Genomic DNA, 17,149 nt, shown 5'->3' with positions numbered 1-17,149 from the left:
ATGCTCAAAGTTGTTTGTCAACCAAATAGGCCAATTAAGGTCCAAAACAAAAATATTCCAGCCATAGCACAACAATCTACTAAAGCTGGTGTACTTTGAAGAATTAGAGTTTCATTTAAAAAAAAAAAACTAAAATAAAAAGATTTAAACTATTACACCCCAAGTTCCATACAACCAAAAAAAAAAATTAAGCTTCAAACTCAACTTTGTTTTCTCTTCCATTGTCCCGCAATTACTGGAACACCAAACAGTCCAATTAAATAATAAACAAAAAATTATTAATATAAGGAAAGAGAAATCTAATATAGCAGATGTTTATTGAACCATAAAAAGAGAAAATTATCTAGCACCACCCAAGAAAAACAAAAAATTTATTCCCCTTTTCCTTCGAAAGGTTCTAAGAAAAAAATAGTTACCAATTGATTGGTATAACCTTCAATATAATAAAAAGCTTCTTGTGATTGCGAGGCTTGATCGTTGATATTTGCTGAGGAATTGACAAACGGAACAGAGATAAAAATGAAATTTAGTTGAACATATAAAACGATAGGAAAAGGAGAACAATAACGATTTATCTTTGATAAAAATGAATAACACTCTTACTATAAAGCAAAGACCAAAACAAAAACATTACATTGAAGTTAATTGATTAGACAAAAAAACATTATGGCAAACATATTGAGAGTAATATTCCTGCAATCTAGAGAAGGGCAATCATAAAGCAATTTATAACAAACATGATCAAATGCTCAATTCAAATCAATTTTGAAAATGCAAAAACATATTCGAATAGTTTTGAGACTATGAAAACTCAAACTCATTAATATATCATAAAATCCCAAAATTGAATTACATTTTTTTCTAGTAATGAGATGGAAATAAATAAATAAATAATAAGAATAATACAATAATAAAACTCATTTTGAGTTCATACAATTTGGACCTGGGCTACTAATGTTTGTCTCTCATGTGCTTTAGCTTCGTTTGCAAGCTATAGAGTCACTTTCTATCTCTTGTACTAATTCGATTGGGTTTTGGTAGAAAGAGATGAGTCATGACTGAAAGAATGGGAAAAACGCTCAATAAATTATCCCATTAAAGACCATACCGATCAATTTGTGGAGAGAGAACAATTGAAAACTTATAAAGAAAAAAAATATGAGAGGTGAGGAGGTTGTAATTTATTGGTGACTGTCAAAATTCCATATAATAGTGGCATGTGAAGATAGTAACACTTGACAGAGTATCACCTGAATTTAAATAGAGGCTCAATAAATGTCAATAGGTAAATAAAAAATAAATAAATAAATGATAACATAACACTGATGTAGTAACAATATATATATATATATGATTGGATCTAGTTGTAATTTGGGATTGTAAGTTAGTTTGAGCTCAACTCGAGTCTAAAAACTTATAAGCAATTTGGTCCATAGTTAAGATGTTAAGCTATGCTAGGACTCTAGATTATAAATTTTGAGCCAAGCCTCTAACATGAACCAAACTGACAAAATTTTTATTTATGTTTTGAAAGAAAAGAAGAGGTTGAATAATATATCAGAAGCGATACATTAGAAAAATTCTCAAATATAAGAAATTAATAATGGCCATGGCCATGGTGATGGCAAAGGAATGTCTCTCATTCAAATGAACTGATTCAAGCGTACAAAGCTAACTCATGGGCAGCCCAATACAATATACATGTAACTAATGAAATTCTACAAAAAGAAACTGTAGAGCCATCATTTTGGCTTCATCTAGCAGATGCCCAGCACTCCCAAGAGTATAAGACACATCAGCGGAGTTAAGAGCTGCTATTTGAAGTTTGCTATCTCCTTCAAAAACCACCTGACGGAACCCTAACTCGCCTGTAAAATGAACTGGATCACCAAAACAACCTTCAATTCATCATGATTGCGTCCCCTGTGAACGTTGAGAATAACTGATCATCAACTTAATTCCCACTGATCTGGTCATTGGATTATTGCAACCCTCAAAGTTTATCTTGGTAACATTATGCGGGGGAAGTCTCCACTTCATGTCAGTCATCTCTACATCTTGACGCACTCCCATTTCACTAATGAATCCCTTCTATCAAAGCATAAAATCCATCAGTACCTCAAAGTGATTTATATTATCAAAATCTTTATGTACATAGATAGAAGTAGCACTCCACACCTGAATTGCAAATTGACGATGGCCTCTGTATCATTGAAACAAACCTTACATTCAATGTGTGATCCAATTTTCATTGCAAATAAAGGAGTATTTGTAGGGAGAATACCTTGACGTTCTCTCCACGTGAAAGTCAGCCTTATTTGGAAACACCATTTGCCATGAAAAATCAAACTCATTTTGAGTTCATACACTTTGAGAACAATTGAAAATTTATAAAGAAAAACCATGATAGGTGAGGAGGTGAGAAGGTTGTAATCTATTGGTGACCGTCTGAATTCCATATAATAGCGGCATGGGAAGAGTCCAGGTTAATGGAGAGACACATGGAAGAATTGAAGATAGAGTAACGTTTGAATTTAAGGAGAGATTCAATAAATGTCAATAGGTAAATCAAAAAATAAAAAAGAAAGAAAGAAAATAAATGATGACATGATGCTGATGTGGCTTAACTGGAACGTAGCAACAATAATTGCTACGCTTCAGCTTTTAGATATATATAGATATAGAATATATATATATATATATATATTATTTTTTCTATAAAAAAAAAAACGCTATATCATGTCTTTTTCAAAAATTAAAACTTTAATTACTTTACAAGGAAAATAAATTAAAATGTTCTGTTTTATATGTTTCATCAATTACGGTATGTAATTTTTTTTTTTTTTTTTACTTTAATTACTTTAGAAGGAAAAGAAATAAGGGGACATGTGACATGGCTGGTGAGATCTAGTTGATGGAAAATAAATAGAAGATTTTAATTTAGATAGCTACGTTCAGATTCCACTCATTCATTCATTTGTTCTTTTTTTTTTTCCTTTTTTTCTCTCCCACGTTGGAAAGATACCCACACCCAAGGACTGGGATGATGAAGAAAGGTGGTGGTGCCTTAACAATCTAATCTTGCTTATATCAAGAAAAGAGAAAATTCAGAAATGGAAGAGAACTACTTTCAATTGTGTCTGTGTGTGAGTTTTTACTTTGGTAGTTTATAGGCTCAATCATTGTCCAATGAACATGTAATTGGTGCTTTAGTGATTGCAATTTGCAAAGCTGGCTAAATATCCATGTCAAAACATATCTTTACGCTCACAACAACTTGAAGCATTGCTAAACACTTGTGAAGAATTAACTGCAAGAAATCACTACATTTCTTGCCCCTTTTTATAAATTTTTTTTTTTGGGGGGGTGGGGGGAGGAGAGGGGATGCCAATCAAATCTGCCATGGAGGAACTAAGGATGGGGTAGGTGCCATTAGGATGTAAGTCCGTCGACAACATTTCTAGCAATGTCATTAGTCTAGATGCATGTACCATATATATTGATAATTCATAGTTGTAATTAAATGCTATGCGACTCTCAGGCTGAATTGATTACCAGAGTGAGTATCTTAGTTTCTCAACAAAAAAAAAGAGTTGAGTATCTTAGTAATGCAATATAGTGGGTTAACAATGCCCCATATTTGGCAAAGATGAAGTCCCAATTCTCCTGCATTTATCACCAAATAAATAAGTCTCCACAAATTTTAATTCAAGAAGAAATTTCAAGATCAATAGATGACATTTGAAGTAAATAATTGCTTAACTTCCAATTATAATACTTTCCAGACTATATACACAATTGGACATACTCCCAATTATTTCTAAATCCCAAAATATTGGTAATAGTCAAAAGTAAAACTCATCATGAAGATGTTAACCAGGAACTGCATACCTTCAACCATCTCCATGCTACCTCACGGCCTTCTGAACTTACCATGAAAAGCACATAAATATATACTATCTTGATCTCGAACTTGAGAGGATATTGAGATGAGCAATAATTAAACCCGCAAGGAAGATGAGGCTGTTAGAAACCATGATTTAATAGGCACAACCAATACCTCATCAGACAGAATAGAAATGATAGAATTTAGAACCTCGAGCAATATATTTGGGTCTGGACAAGATGCAAGAGACAACCTGCACGAGGATGAAAGGAATGAAATTAAATTTAAGTAGCTTTCACCCAAAAAGTGACACGGGATATTAGTGCAAATGTTATAAAATCTTAGAGAAACAATTAAAAAATTAAGAAAAATTGATATTTTAATAAAATAGATAATATAAAGTGACTGTTTTCGAAAAATAATTATGTAAAATAGAAAAAAAAAAGTTTTTACACTAAAATAGATAAAAATTTCGCACAAACTTATGCGAATGCTCTAATGTTTTCTGTGTTACGAAGCATTGCAATATATTCACATCTCTTATTTTGTGTCATGATGGTAGGCAACTAATGTCTAACAACATGTAGTGTCAACAGGTGAGTACTCCCTACTCTACCAACTGTGAAACATGCAACCAATGTAAAAGCTAGAGGACAATAAAAAAATATTGAGTGTTACATTTACTATTACAATTCTAAGCATCCAATTGAGCACAAAGCTCCATCCATTGAAGATAATGGTTTCTGAGAAGACGCCGGAGAGCTCAATGCAAAACACCCAGCCTCACTGTGTGTGTGAGAGAGAGGGGCTGGTCACATTTGGCAGGACAGAGAGGCAGACCATTTTGAAATTTGAACAAAATTGTCATTTGGATTGGGCCTCTCAAGAAAGAGAGTTTCATTGCTACAATTCAACTGAGAGGAATTTGATTTGGGTTGATGAATCATCACCCAAAACTCAAAAAATGTGGGCCCAATGGATTGTGCCTCTCAAGAAGGACTCATTGCAGCACGATTTTTTTTTTTTTTTTTTTATGTAACTTTTATTAATTCTCCTGCTAAATACTTGCTTATTGTTATTTTATGCCTTTTTAGGTATGTACTATAAGGGAAAATTAGAGAATATTCAAGAGCACAAAAAATGTATACTNTATATATATATATATATATATGATTGGATCTAGTTGTAATTTGGGATTGTAAGTTAGTTTGAGCTCAACTCGAGTCTAAAAACTTATAAGCAATTTGGTCCATAGTTAAGATGTTAAGCTATGCTAGGACTCCAGATTATAAATTTTGAGCCAAGCCTCTAACATGGACCAAACTGACAAAATTTTTATTTATGTTTTGAAAGAAAAGAAGAGTTTGAATAATATATCAGAAGCGATACATTAGAAAAATTCTCAAATATAAGAAATTAATAATGGCCATGGCCATGGTGATGGCAAAGGAATGTCTTCCATTCAAATGAACTGATTCAAGCGTACAAAGCTAACTCATGGGCAGACCAATACAATATACATGTGACTAATGAAATTCTACGAAAAGAAACTGTAGAGCCATCATTTTGGCTTCATCCAGCAGATGCCCAGCACTCCCAAGAGTTTAAGACACATCAGCGGAGTTAAGAGCTGCTATTTGAAGTTTGCTATCTCCTTCAAAAACCACCTGACGGAACCCCAACTCGCCTGTAAAATGAACTAGATCACCAAAACAACCTTCAATTCATCATGATTGCGTCCCCTGTGAACGTTGAGAATAACTGATCATCAACTTAATTCCCACTGATCTGGTCATTGGATTATGGCAACCCTCAAAGTTTATCTTGGTAACATTATGCGGGGGAAGTCTCCACTTCATGTCAGTCATCTCTACATCTTGATGCACTCCCATTTCACTAATGAATCCCTTCTATCAAAGCATAAAATCCATCAGTACCTCAAAGTGATTTATATTATCAAAATCTTTATGTACATAGATAGAAGTAGCACTCCACACCTGAATTGCAAATTAATGATGGACTCTGTATCATTGAAACAAACCTTACATTCAATGTGTGATCCAATTTTCATTGCAAATAAAGGAGTATTTGTAGGGAGAATACCTTGACGTTCTCTCCACGTGAAAGTCAGCCTTATTTGGAACTACCATTTGCCGTGAAAAATCAAACTCATTTTGAGTTCATACACTTTGAGAACAATTGAAAATTTATAAAGAAAAACCATGATAGGTGAGGAGGTGAGAAGGTTGTAATCTATTGGTGACCGTCTGAATTCCATATAATAGCGGCATGGGAAGAGTCCAGGTTAATGGAGAGACACATGGAAGAATTGAAGATAGAGTAACGCTTGAATTTAAGGAGAGATTCAATAAATGTCAATAGGTAAATCAAAAAATAAAAAAGAAAGAAAGAAAATAAATGATGACATGATGCTGATGTGGCTTAACTGGAACGTAGCAACAATAATTGCTACGCTTCAGCTTTTAGATATATATAGATATAGAATATATATATATATATATATATTATTTTTTCTATAAAAAAAAAAACGCTATATCATGTCTTTTTCAAAAATTAAAACTTTAATTACTTTACAAGGAAAATAAATTAAAATGTTCTGTTTTATATGTTTCATCAATTACGGTATGTAATTTTTTTTTTTTTTTTTACTTTAATTACTTTAGAAGGAAAAGAAATAAGGGGACATGTGACATGGCTGGTGAGATCTAGTTGATGGAAAATAAATAGAAGATTTTAATTTAGATAGCTACGTTCAGATTCCACTCATTCATTCATTTGTTCTTTTTTTTTTTCCTTTTTTTCTCTCCCACGTTGGAAAGATACCCACACCCAAGGACTGGGATGATGAAGAAAGGTGGTGGTGCCTTAACAATCTAATCTTGCTTATATCAAGAAAAGAGAAAATTCAGAAATGGAAGAGAACTACTTTCAATTGTGTCTGTGTGTGAGTTTTTACTTTGGTAGTTTATAGGCTCAATCATTGTCCAATGAACATGTAATTGGTGCTTTAGTGATTGCAATTTGCAAAGCTGGCTAAATATCCATGTCAAAACATATCTTTACGCTCACAACAACTTGAAGCATTGCTAAACACTTGTGAAGAATTAACTGCAAGAAATCACTACATTTCTTGCCCCTTTTTATAAATTTTTTTTTTTGGGGGGGTGGGGGGAGGAGAGGGGATGCCAATCAAATCTGCCATGGAGGAACTAAGGATGGGGTAGGTGCCATTAGGATGTAAGTCCGTCGACAACATTTCTAGCAATGTCATTAGTCTAGATGCATGTACCATATATATTGATAATTCATAGTTGTAATTAAATGCTATGCGACTCTCAGGCTGAATTGATTACCAGAGTGAGTATCTTAGTTTCTCAACAAAAAAAAAGAGTTGAGTATCTTAGTAATGCAATATAGTGGGTTAACAATGCCCCATATTTGGCAAAGATGAAGTCCCAATTCTCCTGCATTTATCACCAAATAAATAAGTCTCCACAAATTTTAATTCAAGAAGAAATTTCAAGATCAATAGATGACATTTGAAGTAAATAATTGCTTAACTTCCAATTATAATACTTTCCAGACTATATACACAATTGGACATACTCCCAATTATTTCTAAATCCCAAAATATTGGTAATAGTCAAAAGTAAAACTCATCATGAAGATGTTAACCAGGAACTGCATACCTTCAACCATCTCCATGCTACCTCACGGCCTTCTGAACTTACCATGAAAAGCACATAAATATATACTATCTTGATCTCGAACTTGAGAGGATATTGAGATGAGCAATAATTAAACCCGCAAGGAAGATGAGGCTGTTAGAAACCATGATTTAATAGGCACAACCAATACCTCATCAGACAGAATAGAAATGATAGAATTTAGAACCTCGAGCAATATATTTGGGTCTGGACAAGATGCAAGAGACAACCTGCACGAGGATGAAAGGAATGAAATTAAATTTAAGTAGCTTTCACCCAAAAAGTGACACGGGATATTAGTGCAAATGTTATAAAATCTTAGAGAAACAATTAAAAAATTAAGAAAAATTGATATTTTAATAAAATAGATAATATAAAGTGACTGTTTTCGAAAAATAATTATGTAAAATAGAAAAAAAAAAGTTTTTACACTAAAATAGATAAAAATTTCGCACAAACTTATGCGAATGCTCTAATGTTTTCTGTGTTACGAAGCATTGCAATATATTCACATCTCTTATTTTGTGTCATGATGGTAGGCAACTAATGTCTAACAACATGTAGTGTCAACAGGTGAGTACTCCCTACTCTACCAACTGTGAAACATGCAACCAATGTAAAAGCTAGAGGACAATAAAAAAATATTGAGTGTTACATTTACTATTACAATTCTAAGCATCCAATTGAGCACAAAGCTCCATCCATTGAAGATAATGGTTTCTGAGAAGACGCCGGAGAGCTCAATGCAAAACACCCAGCCTCACTGTGTGTGTGAGAGAGAGGGGCTGGTCACATTTGGCAGGACAGAGAGGCAGACCATTTTGAAATTTGAACAAAATTGTCATTTGGATTGGGCCTCTCAAGAAAGAGAGTTTCATTGCTACAATTCAACTGAGAGGAATTTGATTTGGGTTGATGAATCATCACCCAAAACTCAAAAAATGTGGGCCCAATGGATTGTGCCTCTCAAGAAGGACTCATTGCAGCACGATTTTTTTTTTTTTTTTTTTATGTAACTTTTATTAATTCTCCTGCTAAATACTTGCTTATTGTTATTTTATGCCTTTTTAGGTATGTACTATAAGGGAAAATTAGAGAATATTCAAGAGCACAAAAAATGTATACTCTCTCATTTTACATGAATAGTGACTCTCATTATAAATTTAATTAGTAATACTCATTATTATGTGAGAAGAGAGAATAAACATTTATTGTACTATTAGAGTATTCTATAATTATATATATTATGAGATGCTTTGCCCTAACTTTGTTATAACTAATCTACTCTTGATTTTACCTCAAAAAAAAAGGGCGGGGGACTTTGAATTCAATTTAAACTATGCATGGCTTGTAAAGTTGCCTCTACTTAGAAAACAATTCCACATGAAAGTTGGTCTAGATGAATAACATCTTCTTCAAAATATATATATATATATATATTTTACAAATCTATTTACAAATTTAATATTTTGTATTGATTTGAAAATTATTTACATATTTAGCAATTATAATACGATAAGAAGATTCATGATGAGAATTTATACATGTTTGTACATATGAGTTTGGGTGAATAGCAATTTTTTTTCCCAACGGAATTCTTATGGATGGAGTTGTGGATTAGGTTAGGAAAGATCAATGCACAATAACAAAGAACGTGGTATGTTTATAACTTTATATGACTTCTGTGATATCAATTATATTTATCTTGCAAGAACATATGCTTTTAGCATTTTATTTCTCTTCTACTACACACAATTACTAGAAGATCAATTGAACTAAAGCAACCATTATTTGAGAAAACACGTGTAATTGTATTAGTTGATCTGACCAATATATTTTTCAGGGTGCAGTCCCTATTTCATGCCCACGTATCTCTAGCTAAGGAATGGTAAACCTTTCATTTTGATATACCTATCTCTAGTCCTAGGTTCTTGCTTAACATATACACTTCTTTGAAGTTACACTAAAACAAGAAGAATGGAGTCAGTCTAAGAATTGACAAAAAAGAAAAAAAAAAAAGGTGAAATTGTATTCATTAAAAATTAACATTCATTCTATGTAAAGCAGTTAAAAATAAGGTTAAATGGCATATTTGGTCATGAACCTTTCATCTTTGTTTCAAGATCATCCTTATACTTTGAGATGTTCCAAAAAAAGGCTATTACCATCATCCAATGGTCGAAAAATGCTAATGTTACAAACAGAATTCAAACCAAAATTTACTTTGATGGTGTGGAGCCTATGGTGAGGCATGAAATATTCCGTTTTGTCACATACATGATAATAAAGTGAGAAACAAGTGTCTTTCACCAAAAGTAACATGTCACAGATTCGAGTTTAAGAGTTAATCTTTTCAATAAATTGGGGATAAGACTGCTTATCATAACATCTCCCAGATCTCATAAAAGTGGGAGTTTTGTACACTTGGTATAACATAGGCAATAATAAAAACCATTTTAAAATAATTTTGAAAATATAGGAACAAAAGTGAAATATTTTAGAGTGTGTACAAACAATTTTGAAACAAAGGTCAAAAAGTTGAGTAACAAATATATAACTTAACCAAAAAATTAACCAGGACAATTTAGAAAGCAAGAAATTGAATTTGGTCTCAAGATTCAAGAAGTTCCAAGCACAAATTGAAGTATTTAATATTTGCTTACACAGGCGCTCCAATTTCTCCTTAATGGAAAAGACTACACATTTTGTGTCACGAATGTAGCCCTCCACCAAGCACTCCTGAGGAAGGCCTCGCCCAGTGCAAGCACTGTTGCCTTTCCTGGTGTGGGAATACGTCTAGTTTGTGCAGAATATTGGTTAGGGGCTCCATTGCCATTAGTTCTTGACATCTTTTGAGTAGTTGTGGCAAGAAGATGAAATTTGAGTTTGATAAGAACTTAGGGAGACTTGTCAATCATAAAAATGGAGTCATTACTATATATGATAAAAAGTCAACGCCAAGTTGGTATACTAAAAACAAGTTGTAAAAAAATAATAGTCTGAGAATTGGAAGTAGAGTGATTTTAAAGACAGTACTAGTGGCTGGGATGATTTTCTTGTCCCCCCAAAAAAATCTCATTAATTTATTTGAACTATGTTATTTTCTTCTTCATTTTCATAGTAACTGGGTTGTCAAATGTTCTCTTATTTGAGTGACGCTAGTTGATCAATGGAGACAAGGTTTCAGATTGGCAATATTGGCTAAATGGATGGAAAAAGCTGAGCAACAGCTTTAATAACAACACCCAAACCGGGCACAAAGACATGCAAATCACTTAAGTCAATTTTTTTTCCCTCTTTTGTTGATGGTGTTCTCATGAAATGGTTTGCAAGAGAAAAATGATATAAAAGTGAGTAAAATGTTAGTCAAAAGGATATTAAAATGAAGAATATTCAAGACTCAAAGAGAGTGCCAGTAGGGTTGCGTTCTCTCCCTCTGTAGGAGTCTTTTTCTCTCGCCTAGCTAGTCGAGTATCTCCCTCCCTCTGACGCTGACTGGGTCTTCTCTAGGGTCCATCCCTCTTTCTCTCTAAGGTCCTTCCTTCTTTCTTTCTCTCTCACGCTGTTTGGGGCTTCCTTCTAGCACCGCTATGGAGCAAGTGGTGGTGGATGGTCTTCTCAATCTCTGTCTAACGAAAGAGGAGGAGGAGGAAATCACCATCACAACGCGCTGTAGATCAGACCTGTTGGAAGAGTGTTCTTTGAGTCTTTTTGGCAAACTTTTGTCGAATAGACAACAAAACCAACGTGCGCTGAAAAATACTCTGAGATCGGCTTGGAAAATGGGTTCCGATCTTCAGATTGTTGATGTTGGACATAATGTTCTGCAGTTCAAGTTTGGTTCAGAATACCAACTCAAATGGGTTGAGAAAAACGGCCCATGGAATTTTGAAAACAACCTTTAAGTTTATGAGGATTAGAGTCGATCTTCCGCTGGAAAAACCTCTCCGACGTGGGGGGAAGATAACTAATATGGAGGGAGGAAAATTTTGGGTAACCTTCAAATATGAAAGGCTCCCAACTTTTTGCTTCCTGTGTGGTAAAATGGGGCATGATGATAAACATTGCCCAGAAACTTCAGATTGGAGCAATGCTACAAGGCAATACGGTGATTGGTTAAGGGCAAGTGGTAAGGTGGGCTTTGATAAGTCGCGGTCTACAAGTAGTGGGGACAGAGATGAAAATAGCGGTGACAGAGATGCAGAAAACGTTCAGACAACAGCCAGAAATCCTCAAGCATCGGCGACGGAAGGTGGTGAAGGTGGTTCTGGAATTGGCAAGAAGCAAACACTAAGTGACAAAGAGAGCATGATGGGATGGGAAGTCACGGGAAGCCCAATGTGTCAGTCAGCACAGAAATCGGACGGACAGAACAACTCCACTCAAATTCGACTAGAACGTGCTCCTGAACAGAATCCTATTCCATGGGCCAACTTGGATAGCTCTCCAAATGGGCCCTTCAGTGCTATGGACAAAGATAGGAGGGCTGATTATGTTTTATCTTTATCTGATGTGGGCCATCAAGTAAATGTTGAAAAAGAGATGATAGATGTTTCTAGCCCATCAAAGCAAAGAACAAGCCCAAGGAACACTAAGAAGTTTGCTGAGGACAACTTAAGCCCAAAGGGGGAAGAAAATGGCAAGGCAATTCGCCACTGGAAAAGAATAGCACGAGAAAAAGGTAAGAATAACAGCCCAACTTCTGAAATTCAAAATCAAATTCTGGGGGCCAAACGGAGGGGAAAAATAACATTTACAAATGAAGAAGCTCCAACTCAGAAGAAACAGTGTTTGGAAACTACCAAGCTCTTCATTGAGAAAGATGAAAGATCGGCGGTGTCTACTAGGCAGCACCGCCGGGAGCCATGAATCCCATAAGCTGGAACTGCCGGGGACTGGGGAATCCCCGGTCAGTTAGGGCGCTGCATGATCTTGTGCGGCGGTGGAACCCCAAAATTGTCTTTCTTATGGAGACAAAACTAAAAAAGAATCGCATGGAAAGAATAAAGAACAGAATTGGGTTTGCTAATGGTCTGATTGTGCCTTGTGTTGGTAGAAGTGGGGGAATTGCTCTTCTCTGGACAAGGGAAATTAATTTGGAGGTTAAAAGCTATACTAGATTCCATATTGATGCAGTAATATCTGAGACTAGCTGTGATTACAAATGGAGGTTAACCGGTTTTTACGGCCATCCAGAGACACATAAAAGGTACTATTCATGGCAACTTCTTGCTTTTCTTAATAGTCAATTCCAACTTCCCTGGTTATGTTTAGGTGATTTTAACGAAATTCTTTCTATAAATGAGAAATTTGGGGGAGCAAACCGCTCCCAGCATCAAATGGATGGTTTTAGGGATATTGTTAATTATTGTGGCTTCCATGATTTGGGCTATTGTGGTCCGGATTACACATGGAGTAATATGCAAGAGGGGGAGAACAGGATTTTTCTTAGACTTGATAGGGCTCTGGCTACCCCTGACTGGTCTGCCAAATTTGAAGGAATGAAAGTGCACCATTTAGTGGACTTAACCTCAGACCACTGTGCATTACTTGTCACTGATAACAGTATCAGGCACCGACCAAGGGTTAAACGCTTCCATTTTGAAGCTCAGTGGACTAAAAGGGAGGATTGTAAGGCTATTATTGAGGCCTCTTGGGGTTTTGGTGTGGATCTTAGTACTCCGGAAGGAATATCAGAAAATCTTAGAATCTGTGCTGCTGAACTTTCCAAATGGAGTTCAACGATATATGGACAGATTCCTAAGAAAATTCAGGATAAAAGAAATAGGTTGAATACTCTTGCCATGCGAGAATTAGATGAAGACCTGAGCTTGGAGATTAATAGGCTTAGGGGAGAAATTAATGCTCTCCTTGATGATGAGGAAACCTATTGGGGTCAAAGGGCAAAAGCACACTGGCTTAAAGAGGGAGATAGAAACACTAAGTTTTTCCATGCGCAAGCATCGGAAAGGAGAAAACAGAATACTATAGTGGGCATTTGGGATGAGCAGGGAAGATGGTGTGATGATGAAGAAAGTATAGCCCAAGCTGCCATATCTTATTTTAACAACATATACAGCTCCTCCCACCCAAGCCAGATTGAGGAAGTAACTGAAGCTATCCCTTTTAAGGTGACCGAAGAGATGAATGAATCTCTAATAAGGGAATTCACCAAAGAAGAGGTGGCGGCTGCTTTAAAACAAATTCACCCTAATAAGGCCCCAGGACCAGATGGTATGTCCGCTGTGTTTTTCCAAAAATATTGGAGAATTGTGGGCAACAATGTTACTGAAATGGTCCTTAATGTCCTAAACCATAACCTACCCATACCCGAGCTAAACAAAACCAATATCTCCCTGATTCCAAAAACAAATAACCCCAAAAGAATGACGGACTTTCGCCCTATCAGCCTTTGTAATGTAGTTTATAAGCTCATTTCTAAAATCCTCGTAAACTGTCTAAAACCTCTCCTTCCTCATATTATATCTGAAAACCAAAGCGCCTTCACCTCAGATAGACTCATCACAGATAATGTGCTTGTGGCTTTTGAGTTGATGCATTACTTAGATCACAAAACAGCCGGGAAAGAGGGTTTTATGGCTGTTAAACTTGACATGAGCAAGGCGTTTGACAGAGTTGAGTGGGGTTTCATAGCAAAGGTCATGGAACAAATGGGGTTTTGCAACAGATGGAGAGACTTGGTTATGCAATGTATCACATCGGTATCATACTCAATCCTCAACGGGGTTGCTCATGGGAACATCTATCCTTCGAGGGGTCTCCGTCAAGGTGACCCTCTCTCCCCTAGCCTTTTTCTTCTTTGTGCTGAAGGTCTTTCGGCACTTATACACCAGGCTGCAAGGAATAAGCTTATCACAGGCATCTCATTAAATAGGGGCTGCCCAAAGGTGACTCATCTCTTCTTTGCCGACGATAGCATCCTTTTTTGTAAAGCAGCCTATGAAGAATGCCATTTGCTAAGATCAATTTTGAGGCAATACGAAGAAGCTTCGGGGCAGAAAATTAATACTGACAAATCCTCAATCTTTTTTAGCCCCAATACAGCCCAAGAAACTAGAGATGAGATCTTTAACATCTTGGGCCCTATGCAGAACTCGAGGCACACGAAATACCTTGGCCTCCCTTCTCTGATCGGAAGGTCAAAAAGTCAAGTCTTTGCAATGCTAAAGGAGAAGGTTGGTCATAAGCTTGCGGGTTGGAAAGGTAAGCTTCTTTCTATGGGTGGGAAAGAAATTCTCATAAAGGCGGTGGCGCAAGCAATTCCAACATACACTATGAGTTGCTTCCTACTTCCTCAAGGTCTATGTGATGATATGGAAAGAATGATGAAGAACTTTTGGTGGGGCCAAAGGAATCAGGAAACAAAGGTGGGTTGGATTTGTTGGAAGAGGATGTGCAATTCAAAGGCTAGTGGAGGGTTGGGGTTCAGAAATCTAAAAGCTTTTAACTTGGCCATGCTTGCCAAGCAAGCTTGGAGAATTCTCTATAATCCGAGCTCTTTGGTAGCCAGGTTGCTTAAAGCTAGATACTTTCCTACGGGTGATCTTTTAAACGCTAAGCTTGGTTCTTCCCCCTCGTACTCATGGAGAAGCATTCATAGTAGCTTAGAAGTCATAAGGAGGGGAACCCGTTGGAGAGTTGGTAACGGGAAACAAATCCATATTTGGGAGGATAGATGGCTCCCAACACCTTCAACTTACAAAGTTATCTCTCCCCAGATCCACAATTTTGAATTCCCTTTGGTCTCCTCTCTCATAGACCCGGACACTAAATGGTGGAATGCAGATGTTCTTCGCTCTATCTTTCTACCCTTTGAGGTGGAAACCATCTTGAGGATTCCTCTAAGTTATAATCTACCAGAAGACAAGCTTATCTGGATTGGAAATAAGAAAGGGGAATTTTCGGTGAAGAGTGCTTATCATATAGCCCATAGTATTATTGACCCGTATGAAAGGGGTGAATGTTCTAATGGGGACCCCTATAGACTGCTTTGGAAGAAACTTTGGCTTCTAAACCTCCCTGGAAAAATTAAAATCTTTGCTTGGAGGGCTTGTGTAGATGGACTGCCCACTTATGATAATATAAGCAAAAGAGGTATCTGTTGTAGCACTATTTGCCCCATTTGTGGCTTAGTAACTGAGGATGTCAATCATGCTCTCCTTTATTGTGAAGTTGCCTCCCTTGTTTGGTGCTTCTGGTCAGATTATCCTGAAACTCCTCAGAGTCATAATTGGTCTTTCCTTGACATGGCCTTGCATTTATGTCATTCTAAAGCTTCACAGGTCCTGGAATTATTTTTTGTATTATCTTGGGCTATTTGGTATAACAAAAATAAAATAGTGCATAATGATTCTCCTCTTTCCCCTTCTCAGGTTTGGCTTATGGCAAACAACACATTGGAGGACTTTAAAAAGGCTGCTTCCCTAGACATCATTCCTCCAAGGCATTCCCAAATCAGGTGGGAGGCTCCTCCTCTTGGAGTTTTCAAAATCAATGTTGATGGGGCAACCTCTGATCAAGGACGAAATTCCAGCATTGGAGTGATTATTAGGGACTCAAATGGTCTTGTTGTAGCAGCTTTAAATAAGTATCTGCCAGGCAGATTTGCAGCAGACCAAGTGGAAGCTTTAGCTTTGGAGCAAGGCATTTTACTTGCTGGGGACTTGCAACTGTCTCGGGTCATATTGGAGTGTGATGAACTTGCTGTGATTCAAGCCTTGAATGACAATTCAACTGGTAATGAATTGGGCCATATTTTACAAGGAATTAGGCGTGTAAGTGAATCCTTTGAGTTCTGCACTTTTCAGCATGTAAATAGGACTTTCAATGTTGTGGCTCATGAGCTTGCTCAGCTGGCTCGGAGAGAAGAATCTTCTTGCATGTGGTATGGGGTTCCCCCCCCTGCTGTGCTATCGTTGGTCCACAATGACATGTTGTATCGGGCTTAATGCCCTGTTCTGCTGGTTTCTTAGCTGTATTCCTTTCTGGTTTTATGCTATAAAATCTTCCAGTTCAAAAAAAAAGAGAGTGCCAGTAATTGGAACAAAATATTAGTCAAAAAGGATACCGATCTACTACATGAGATTCCAAACTTCCTTTACTTCTTGTACTAAACTACTCATTCTTACTCCACAATGAAAGTGTGCATGATCTATACAAAACCTTCATTCGATCAATAACCCGGATTTCTCACTCTGCCTAACAAAAGCAGTTTCTCATCATTTTGCAAGATATCAAACTACACAAACTCTGTCAATTTTACTCCCAAAAAAAAAAAAAATCAAGATGAAACAGCAGTCATGTTTTACAGAAAGAAATTGAGGTTGCTAGCCCAATGTCCACATATAAACCTGGCCCAAACAAGTCGCTCCAGCAAGCATGACAACAGTTGAAGGGTGTGTATCAAACCTGCTTGGAACTGCTGACATGTGTGGGTTTTGTAGAGTGAATATTGTTTTTTCAAGAGTTGATTAAGATCATGTGAAAAGAGATAATGCTTTTAATTTACTACTTG

At 36.3% G+C, this 17,149-nt stretch overlaps 1 long non-coding RNA gene across 1 annotated transcript; it reads left to right on the top strand.

Annotated features, from left to right (window-relative positions):
• Positions 1-12,122: 12,122 nt before the first annotated feature.
• LOC136068309 (uncharacterized) lies at positions 12,123-16,601 on the top strand. Its single transcript, XR_010629685.1, has 2 exons — positions 12,123-12,823; positions 16,008-16,601. It is a non-coding gene; the product is annotated as an uncharacterized LOC136068309 (long non-coding RNA).
• The last annotated feature ends 548 nt before the right edge of the window (positions 16,602-17,149 follow it).

Source organism: Quercus suber, unplaced genomic scaffold (assembly GCF_002906115.3).
Source record: "Quercus suber isolate HL8 unplaced genomic scaffold, Cork oak 2.0 scaffold_109, whole genome shotgun sequence".
NCBI lineage: Eukaryota > Viridiplantae > Streptophyta > Magnoliopsida > Fagales > Fagaceae > Quercus > Quercus suber.
Note: the sequence above shows the minus strand (reverse complement) of the source record. Positions and strands in the feature narration are given on the sequence as shown.